This window comes from Sarcophilus harrisii, chromosome 1 (assembly GCF_902635505.1).
Source record: "Sarcophilus harrisii chromosome 1, mSarHar1.11, whole genome shotgun sequence".
Taxonomy (NCBI): domain Eukaryota; kingdom Metazoa; phylum Chordata; class Mammalia; order Dasyuromorphia; family Dasyuridae; genus Sarcophilus; species Sarcophilus harrisii.
This window is the reverse complement of record NC_045426.1, coordinates 268,823,449-268,834,005: the sequence shown is the minus strand read 5'-3', so window position 1 is coordinate 268,834,005 and position 10,557 is coordinate 268,823,449. Positions and strand designations below refer to the sequence as shown.

The 10,557-nt window shown below is 36.5% G+C and overlaps 1 long non-coding RNA gene across 1 annotated transcript; it reads right to left on the bottom strand.

The window, feature by feature from the left end:
* Window positions 1-1,245: 1,245 nt before the first annotated feature.
* Window positions 1,246-10,093, bottom strand: LOC116421064. Its single transcript, XR_004231383.1, has 3 exons — window positions 10,009-10,093; window positions 7,911-8,029; window positions 1,246-1,405 (listed from the first exon to the last, which is right to left on the bottom strand). It is a non-coding gene; the product is annotated as an uncharacterized LOC116421064 (long non-coding RNA).
* Window positions 10,094-10,557: the final 464 nt, after the last annotated feature.

The window sequence follows — 10,557 nt, the reverse complement described above, 5'->3', positions numbered from 1 at the left end:
CGTTCACATTTAATCATCTCACAACATTGCTATTACTTTGTACACAGTACATTTCACTTTGCATGAGCTCATGGAGGACTTTCCAGGTTTTTCCTGATGGCATCCTGCTCATCATTTCTAATAAACCACAGGTCTAATATTAATCCCTGGTTCTTAATTCCTCCTCATCCAAAAAAAGTAGATCTCTTTATTTGCTTTCTTTCAACCCTGCTATCTTTACATTATGAGAATCCTTACTGAATTTACTTTTCGCATTGGGCATTTCTAAATTTAGGAAGAATGTGGAGGTTTAGAGCTTTCTTGTTCAACTCCGTCCTTTTAGAAAAGAAGAAAGGCGTGGTGAGCTGCTTACTTATGTAATAAATTAATGTCAGAGCCAAGACTATGCCAGTATTCTTTTTCATGAATTCTGGGATCTTGTTTTTGATATTCTGTATTTTTATGGGTACCTATGGAAAACTTTTTCTCTTTATAATTTCTCATGTGTTTATTTTTGCATATGTGTATGTGTGTAATCCCTTCATTGCTCTAACATCAACCAAGTTCAACAATATGGATAGTACTACACATTCATAATTCCAATTTCTTCAAGAAAGAGAAGGAACACATTTTTATATTTTTTTCCTCTGGGGAAGCTGCAACATATTAACTTATAATTAATGCATTAGCAAGAATTAGTTTAGGTTCCAACAAACATTTACTCAGTACCTACTCTTAAGATGCTCTGTTGAATAGATAGGAATGCAAAAATGACATAAAATCATACAATTCCTTCTTTTAAGGAACTTACAATCTATTAGGAGAGGCAAAAATTGTACATAAACAACTATCATATGAGGCAGAATATTTTAAGTACAAAGGAGAAGCTGAGACAAAGTGCTAGATGAAGATGTGAAAGGTGAGATTGCTTGTAGTTGGGCTCATCTGGGAATGCTAAATGGACTAAATAAGCCCCAAAAGCCCTTGAAGAGAAAGAAGGTTGATGATGGGGGGCATGTATTTCAGTCCTGAGGGCTAGTGTTAGCAAAGGAAAGAAAGCAAGAGAAGAATGGTGAATTGTATAGTTTGTAAAGGGAACTTAAAATGTCGAGTGTGCAAGAATGAAAATAGAAAGATATATTGGAGCTAGATCCCACAATCTACAGCCATGGGCAATTATTGAAAATTTTTGAGCTGGAAAGTTGCTGAGTTTAAACCCTCCATTTGAAGGATTATCTTGGTTGCTATAGTAGTCCTTACCTGTAATTTCTGAGGTCGGCTGGGAAAGCTGACTTGTGGCTCTCTGGAGTTTGAGAGTCCTTAGCTGCAGTAGATGCTGATCAAGTGTTCATAGTAAGCTTGCCATCAATGTGGTGAGCCCTTGGAAAGCGGAGCCACCAGTTGTTTAGGGAAGGGCCTAGCAGACCTAGGTTAGAAATGAACCAGGTTAAAACTACTGGGGATGATTAGCAGTGGGTTTGGATTAGGAGGAACAATCCTTGTATTTACAGCTTGGGAGAAATGGGTCATAGGGGAAAAAAAGATTACTTCAGTTTTTGTGTGAAGGAAGGATTATAGAGCAGAAACACTGGAGGTACAGAGATAGATTATGATAAGAGTTCAGAGGAGAGGTGATTAAAGTTAAAAGCTGAGTAGTGTATATTGAAATTGGAAAAGAAGGTTTTTTTGTTTTTGTTTTTTTCCCAGAACAAAGTCAGCATTGTGTTGGAACCAGTCGGTACATGCTCCAGAGAGCTGATTGTTAAATTTTCAGTGTAATCACTTATACCTCATAAATCACCAAGTGCTATAAATCAGGGCTTGATTTATTGTTCTATTGATTGTTTAGATTTAAGAAGGTGATGGAGAAGTGATGGTAATGTCAGCCCATCCTTGAAAAATCTATTAGCCTCTCAACCATCTAGCAGAATGCTGGATCCTGAGGAGATGTTACTCAGAATAGTTAATACCATTATCTATTCTCAGAATGGACTTTATGAGTTTAAGAGGTTAGGTTAATGAAATTCTGTCCAGGAGGAAGTGAGGGCAAAAGGGTGCTTTATTACACCAAGAGCACAGTGAGCACTGGTGCGGAGGAAGTGGTGAAGAACAAGTGAGAGAGAAGTGGTGTGCAATAAAAAGAGTTTTGGATGCTGAGTCTAATGACCTTGATTCCAGGTCCAGCTTCATTGTATTTCAGTTGTGTGACCTTGAATATAAATTACTTAACCTTTTTGAGCTACAAGAATTCTGTAAAATGGGGACAGTAGTACCTAATTTGCCTATCCCACAGAATTCTTCTAACAATCAGCTGATATAATGTATGTGAAAGTACTCTCAAAACCATAAATAACCACACACATATATGAGTTGTAGATACTTGCAACACAGATTACCTACCTTATAATTTTCCTAATGTTCAATTCTTCTATTCCAGAAGGAGAGATAGTATAATCCAATGGAAGACTTATCTTCCTGAGTTCAAATGTGACCTCAGACACTTAGTAGCTGTATGATTCTGGGCAAGTCACTTCATCCTATTTGGCTCAGTTTTCTCAACTGTAAAATGAGCTGATATGAAATGATAAACTACTCTAGAATCTTTGCAAAATAAAAGAAATGGGGTTGTGCAGAATTGGACACAACTGAAAAAAATGACTCAACAAAACAACATTGCTTCCCGTATGACCTTGATTGCACTTAGTATTTTTATTTTCCCCATTTATAAAATGATGGGGTTGAACCAGATGACTTCTAAGGCTCTTTCTATGTCTAAATCTATGATCAAAGTAGATGAGGCTGTCAAGAGCTCTTTCACTTTTTAAAAATTATTTTTATTTTTTTTTTAGGAGATGTTGTTGATTTACTCAGTTGTCCTCTGAAAAAGAGACTGCATTCAGATTTTCTTTATTTCTCAGACAGGTAAGTTCAGAAGTTTCAGTATTCCTATATCTTGCACAAGAAGCCATTGAAAATGCCAGGAATGGAACTAAGGAGGCTTCAGCTTTTAGGCCCTTGTCTCTAACCTGGGCTTTCTCCCATGGGAAATTCATTGCCAGTAGGATGGGTGATGGACATTCCCATCAGTATTCTTTTATGCAAGCTGTATTTGGTTAGAACCTTTCCTGACAATATTTTTTGGTTCTATTTCTTCTTCCAGGCAGTCCTCCTTTTCTCAGAGGATTGTTTCTATTTTCTCTTTGCTCACCAACGCTCTGGTTGTGGCTGCTGTATGGGAGGCAGGGAGGAAGCAGTGTTATGCAGCCTGGGGTTTCTGTGCAATGTATTCAGTGTCTCATCTATTATTAATGCAGACCTAAGACTGCCCTCCTTTGTGAGACTTCAATACTTCATATGTAAATTTCAATCTGGCTTCACAAATGCTGGGACAAAGGGCAGTCTGCTCAGTGGCTTCTATTGCACCAGATAACACTTTATTAAGACTAGAAATCAAATTTTCTTCCCCAGCTACAGCATGTACAAAATTTGGATTCCAAGCTAAAATAAAAATGTCTCTGCATCCTATTTGATTTTTTTTTATTACTAATCACTTACTAACATTGCTCGTCTTCCACCAAAACCTGGCCCTATGAATTAGTGGAATAAGAAATAACTGATGTGGTTATGATTTGAAAAGACCTTTGTGACGCTCCCAAAATAGATGTACAATACCTAAACTTCTCACTCTTTTGAAATATTCATTCAACAATTATTTATTATGCATTTGTTATACATAATTATTATGGCATTAAATGCCCTTATGAAAAAAGCAAATATATATTCTGGAGGTTAGGGAAGTGGGATTAAGGTACTAAGTCATTATGAGCCATGATTATATACTGATTTCATCAACTCCCATGGTTCAGCTAAAATCTTTATTCAGCTGACTCTCTCTCACATCTGTATATACAACCTCCATCTTTCTCCTGAGTTCTAGTCTCATACCTTTGGTTCTCTCATGGATGTATTTACTCATAAGGGAAGATGTCAGTTATTCTCCCCATTAAATACACACAGATACACACACACACACACACACACACACACACACACACACTCACAGCTTAGTTGATTTAGTTATAGAGGGACAAGAATATAATCATAAGGTGTTAATTAGGTGTTAAACTAACTGCAAAAGTTGTGTCTAAGTTGTGATTCCTTTATCAAGTCTGAACACCTTTCTAATTAAGTCAAAAAGGAGACTTTAAATAGACAAGACCTGAAGAGCTCAAAGCAGACAGTAGGAGAGATTATAGGAGCTGCCTGTGGAAGTGAATGGGGGGGAAGAGATTTATTTCTCCTCCCCCTTCCACATATGTTACATGGATTTTAGGGAAGCTATTAGATTACTAGGAGATATTGTACATGGTGTGGAGTAGAGGAAAAAATCCAATTACAGACAGATAAAGAGAAGTAGCCTCCAGAAAGTGACAGCTTAAGGAGTATGACCCTTGACAAGGGAGAGTTAAATTGAAAAGAGCAACCCAGAGTACCCAGAATGAGGATTTTACAAAGAGAAACTATACCACCAATAGTTGTGAGTTGTCTTTGATACATGTGAATCCTATATTTGTCCCTCAAAACCATTGTGCTCTAAGTTTGGGGTCATGCTTCTCATGAATGCTGTAGATATTTGTGGGAGAGTGAGCTCTATGGCTGGGTGAAATATCTTATAACTACTGTTCTTGTAATGCTTTATTACTATTATTCTGAACAAATCCCTCTGCTAAGTGCTAATTAAGTCTACTGGATTATTGTTTAATTAATTAATGGGAAGCACAATGGTGAAGGCTTGTGAAGTACAGGACACTTTATAGGGGTCCTCAAACTATGGCCCGCAGGCCAGATGCAACAGCTGAGGACGATTATCTCCCTCACCCAGGGCTCTGAAGTTTCTTTATTTAAAGGCCCACAAAACAAAGGTTTTGTTTTTACTGTAGTCTGGCCCTCCAACAGTCTGAGGGACAGTGAACTGGCCCCCTATTTTACAAATTTGAAGACCCCTGCTGGCTTAGAACATGAAGCAGTGACTTTTTTGGGCAATTATCAAAGAGTGGACTTTGGAAAATAGCCCAGAAGATATGCTGCACATTAAATGACTTATAGGCATCTTAAATTCATTATACCCCAAACAGAACATATTATCTTCCCATGACCATTCAAAGACTCTATGACAGCTATCAATGGGCCTTGGGAGGAATGAGGAGGATAAATAAAATACTTTATTTCTGTGCAGGGTACCATCACCCTTCCAAGTTTGAAATTTGGAGTTATCCTTGATTCTTTTTTTTTGTGGTTTTGATCAGGTCTTTGATTTCACTGACCTAGGGAGCTATATAGGTAAGGAAGAATTTTTTCCAAAAAGTTACCATTGACACACATATACAAATAAATATACATATATATATATATATATATATATATATATATATACATACACACGTATTTATGCATATATATATTTAGTCAATAGTCATTTTATATATGCATATAAATGAGAGTATAAGTATATATAGATAAAATATGTAATATAAATATAAGTACATATGAAGATATGTATAATCTGATCAAAGTAAATACATCTATTTATGCATACATATAATATATACAAGTATAAATGTATGTATGTATCTCTGTGTGTATGTGTAGTAAATAGGCATTGATTAATGTCATCAGTATGTGTAGTATGTGTAGTAAAAAGCCCTACAATGTACCAGCTATTGTACCAAGTTGGGATTAAAAAAAAAAGGTTAAAAATAATCCCTGCCTTTGGGAAGTTTACAATCATGTGTGTGTGTGTGTGTGTGTGTGTGTGTGTGTATTTATCTGTACACACATATATATTGTTTATCTCCTGAAGATATGTGTGTTCCTCAAGGGCAGGTGCTAAAATAGCAGCAAAAAGGTCTTTGTTTCTTTGACCTGGATTTCTGATTCCATCTCTGTAGGTAGCTTCCAGGTAAGAAAACTTCTTGTATCAATGCAGATCATCAATTATTCTATATTCTAATATAATATTAAATTATTTTATAGTATTAGAGAGTTGTTTGGGATATCCGTATTTTTAAGTGACTCAGCATCATACAGTAAGCCTGTGTCAGAGATGCAGCTTGAATCCAGGATGCTCTCTACCTGTTATACCATACCACTTCTTACAGAGGGGACACTAAATGCTTGTTGAATTGATAGAACTAGATTCTTAAGGATTGAGGCATAGGATGAGTAGGTTTTGTTGAAGAATGGGGAAGGAAGCATCGGGAACATGGGATCAAATTCCGATGAGAGTTGTTCTAGGTAGACATTTCTTAAATCTGAAGTCTACAAATCACTCTCTTCCTTCTCATTTCTCCCAAGGTCTATTAATAGATATAGAGTCTTTGAACGTGCATGAGGAAAAATGCATCTTCATTTTTATATACCTCTAATTTTTCCTTGGTTTTAAAAACATTTTTCTGAGGAACCCACAGATTTCACTAGACTGCCCAAAGGGTCTGTGATCCCCCAAATGTTGAGAATTTAGGTATTCCTCTAGGTGCTCCTGGGTGGTCAAAGAAAAGCACAAGAGTACTGAACATGAGGGAGAACTGAAAGGGAGATAGGGTGCTGACAGGAAAGGACACAGTGAGTTAGAAGAGAGTAATCTGATAAAAGTAATTCACACTAAGGTGATTTAGCCCATGCAAGGATATTTGAATTTCAAGAGGTACTTGTTAACTCAGGGGAATCTGTAATTGGTGTGTTTGTGCATTCAGTTTCCTTGATTGCATTAATAACCCCCTATTTTAGGGCTCCATCTTCAAAATGTTGGTTCTAGGGATATGTAAGTGTTTGGACTTAGTAGGAAAAGTCAGGTCAGTGAGATGGCTAAGGAAGGAGAGGAGAATACTGGGTTGTTTTTTAGATACTGGGGAGTCAGAGGGTCTCTAGGCTTCCTTATAGAATTATAGATTTAAAAATGATCCAGTTTCTCAATTGTATATGTGAGGAACCTGCCTAAGTTCATATAAGTACTATATATATCAAAGCCAGAATTTGAATTCATGCTCCTGACTCAGTGTTTCTTAAACTCATATTTATATAATTCTGTTTTGAAAAAGTTTACAAAGCACTTTCCTCATAACAGTTTTGGGAAGTGTTTACTTCAGTATCATGTTCATTTTACAGATGAGGAAACTGAGACCCCAGGTACCTTGTCATTGTCACACACAATCACCTCATCCTAGAGTCAGCTTTTTTTTTTTTTCCATCATACCATACTTCTATCCCCCCCCTTTTTTTTCAGGACTCCCTCTGTAACTCTCCAAGCCACTTTACTGTGCTTCTGAGTTAAGATTTTTAGAAGCTATTGGCCCCAAGTTTGCTATTGGCTATCCACTCATTCTTCAGACCACCTGAACAATAAAACAAATACACACCACAGCCATATGCTTACTCTCTCCCTCCCCATTTTTATGGGTCACAGAAACAATCAATAAAGGGAAAAGAAAAAGACATCTTGGGGAAAATAACAGTAGATGCTTGGATCTCCTTGACTCCTAGTCAGCACCTCTGAGCTTCCCACAAGCACACAGTTCCAACACAAAAGAGAAATAGAGCGAATTAAATTTTCCAAGCCACTGCCTGATTTCTTTTAGACCAGGGGCATAAGATCACATGCTCTGGGTTCAGATAAATTGGAAACAAACTGGCTGGTTCCCAGGACCAAAATGGATAGAGCAATTGAGCGGTGCAAAAGATACAGTAAATGATACACATACAGTGGGCGAATGTCCCTAGAAGCAAGGAAAGAGTAACAAATATAGACTGTCAGTTTCTTTAATAATAGAAGAAAGAAATCACTGCAATAAAGGGCAGGGACTTTACCCAAGACCCAAATCAGCTTTATAAATCTTGGAAAGTACAATAGGTCTCTAACACAGAATACCACTTACATGAATCTGAAGCCAGAGTGAAGAATTTGGAGATGTAGTTCCATCGGAGGATGAACAGTGATTTGTATGCAGAACTGCTAACACATCCAAATGAGGGTAGTCTTCAAAGTATACCATTCCTGCCTCAAGTAATGCAATTCATTAAAGACATTCATTAAAGCCATCTTTGCCTTGCATAAAAGAATCTGTCATTTAAAAAAAAAAATCTGCATTCTTTTTGGTAGGAGTTGTGGTTTAAATGTCTACAGCCTGAGCTCAATGATTAAATATGTTGAGTTATATATCATTTTTTTTCTGAGTAACCCTGTAAAGTTCTTATATTGATAAATAGGAATTTTAAATATATGTTAATGGCTTCCTACAAACCATGATACTAGTGCTTGAGATTTCAAGGTTATTTCATTGATTGAATATCCATTTTTTTTTAATACCCCAAAACAACTTCTTGAGTTAGTTCCTATCATTCCTTCAAAATTTTCAAAGTATCTTATAGTCAAGTGACTATTTCCATAACAGAACTGATAAATTCTTTGTTTAATCCGGCTAATTTGCATCCAGTTTAAGATTAGTGGATCTCATACAATCTGAGTTCTAAGAGGAAATAATTAGACTGGAATCATGCATCTTGTACTCTTAATAGATTTAGAGGGCATAATAGAAGCATTATTGACTGAGGTTTCCATCATGTAGGTCTAAGCTTTTTTTCTCCCCTAAAAGTCAAAGAAGTTATCAAAGCTTCATTTGTCTGAGGTACTAATGCTCAATTCTAGTTATTTAAACACTTGGAATATGCCATTCCTTGAGGAGTCAGAATGTCCCACTACTATGGGACTTATCTCATACAGATCCATAACTTGTTTGTTTGTTTTTTTGCAAGGCAATTGGAGTTAAATGAATTGCCCAGGATCACACAGCTAGTAAGTGTTAAAAGGCTTAACAATGAGACTGGATTTGAATTCAGGTCCTCCTGACTATAGGATCAGTGCTTTATCCACTGCACCATCTAGCTGCCCAAGTTATTACATATAGATAACCAGAAAAGTTTCTCTCTGGGAAGTAGAGGGACCTTATCTATCTTAGCCAGTGCTTTATCTTTGTTTAGTATGCCTTCCATGCTATGAGATAATATTTGTAAAAAGTAAGAAAAATGATTATTATTATTAAGCATTGATTTGGTGAAATTCAGATTTCTCCCTTTTTCTTTATCCTCACTTTAGTCCCTGAAGGTAAAGCTAACCTTTTCTTCCATTCAGACCCCACTCAGGAGGGGCAGCCATTATGTTCTATTCAGATTTTGGTGGGAATAAATTTTTTGAATAGATTACCTCTGGCTGGGATTAATTTAGAAGAAAATGACACAATCAAAGTTCAGATCCAGCCCTTTATTGTAATATTCATTCTCTTATTAATTTTAACTAATTAGAATTGATTGCCAGCCTTGGGAACATACCTTACACCATGATGGTCTTTGGTCTAGGAGAGAGACCACCAAATAGCCACCCCTTTTTTTAAAATGCTAATATTGCTAATAAAGTCATTAAATTAAAATTGTTTCTCAAACCTTTTAAAATGCTATAAGAGCTTAGCATAGTGCTTGACATGTAGTGAGTACTTAATAAATGCTTGTTCCCTTCCTCCTCCTTTCTTTACCTCCCTGCTGTACCTAAGTAAGTATCTTTGACTATTTCGTTCTGTTCTAATCTTATACTTGAAGTCAATGGTTTGAATCTAGGGGATTTAAAGATGCCTGCTTATACATTCTGATTTTAAAAAATCGAACATCTAGAGTATATGATTACATAATGCCAGAATCTGGTGATTGGACTAAAGTTTTCATTTCTATATGAGTCCTTGTAGAGGCAAAACCCAACAGACTGGCCCCTGGTCCCATGTTAGTCTGGAATGAAATTCAGATGATCTCAGCATGTTCCATTTCTTCTTGAGAACAGAATAAGCAATCTATTCTGTTGTGTTGCCACTTCAGAGAACAAGGCTCTTAGGTCTGAGAAATTATTTTTAAGCCATAAAGAATATTAACTGAGAAAAAAAGGAGAAAGTTTTAGAAGAACTCCAGGAAAATATATGCCTAATGACATACCTTTTGATCAGAGTTGTGTATTTGTCTTCCCTTAGAGCAAGATGGAAGCTAGTAGTTTAACCTCACTGTATTTTTCCATGTTACTTGTTTGCCAGCAGGAATGCCCTCTGGTAGCAAATGAGAATTTATTGGGCACAAGTCCTAACTAACCTTCAGACCTCCACTTTCCTTCTTCCCTTCTGGCACATTCCTGTGGGCAGGCTAATAAGACTTTTATCTCATTCAGAGGTGAGAAACTCATGCCAGCTTCCAGAACTTCTCTCTTTATTGGTGCAGAACTTCAGTCTATTTACAGTGTTATATCTGTGACATGGAAAGCTGTTAATCATTGGGGGATATTACTATAGAAATATCTGATATGTTAAAGAAAAATCTGTACATCTTTATAAGGACAAATTTTCCAAGAGGACAATCATTGAAATAGTTGCTTTCTTGATTAAAAGAAAAATGTACTAGTTGATAATTTTCTAAAGAAGGCTGCCAGGCATCCATATAAAAAGAGCACATAATTGCAAACCTACACATTTCACAGTAGTCCCTGTGCAATGC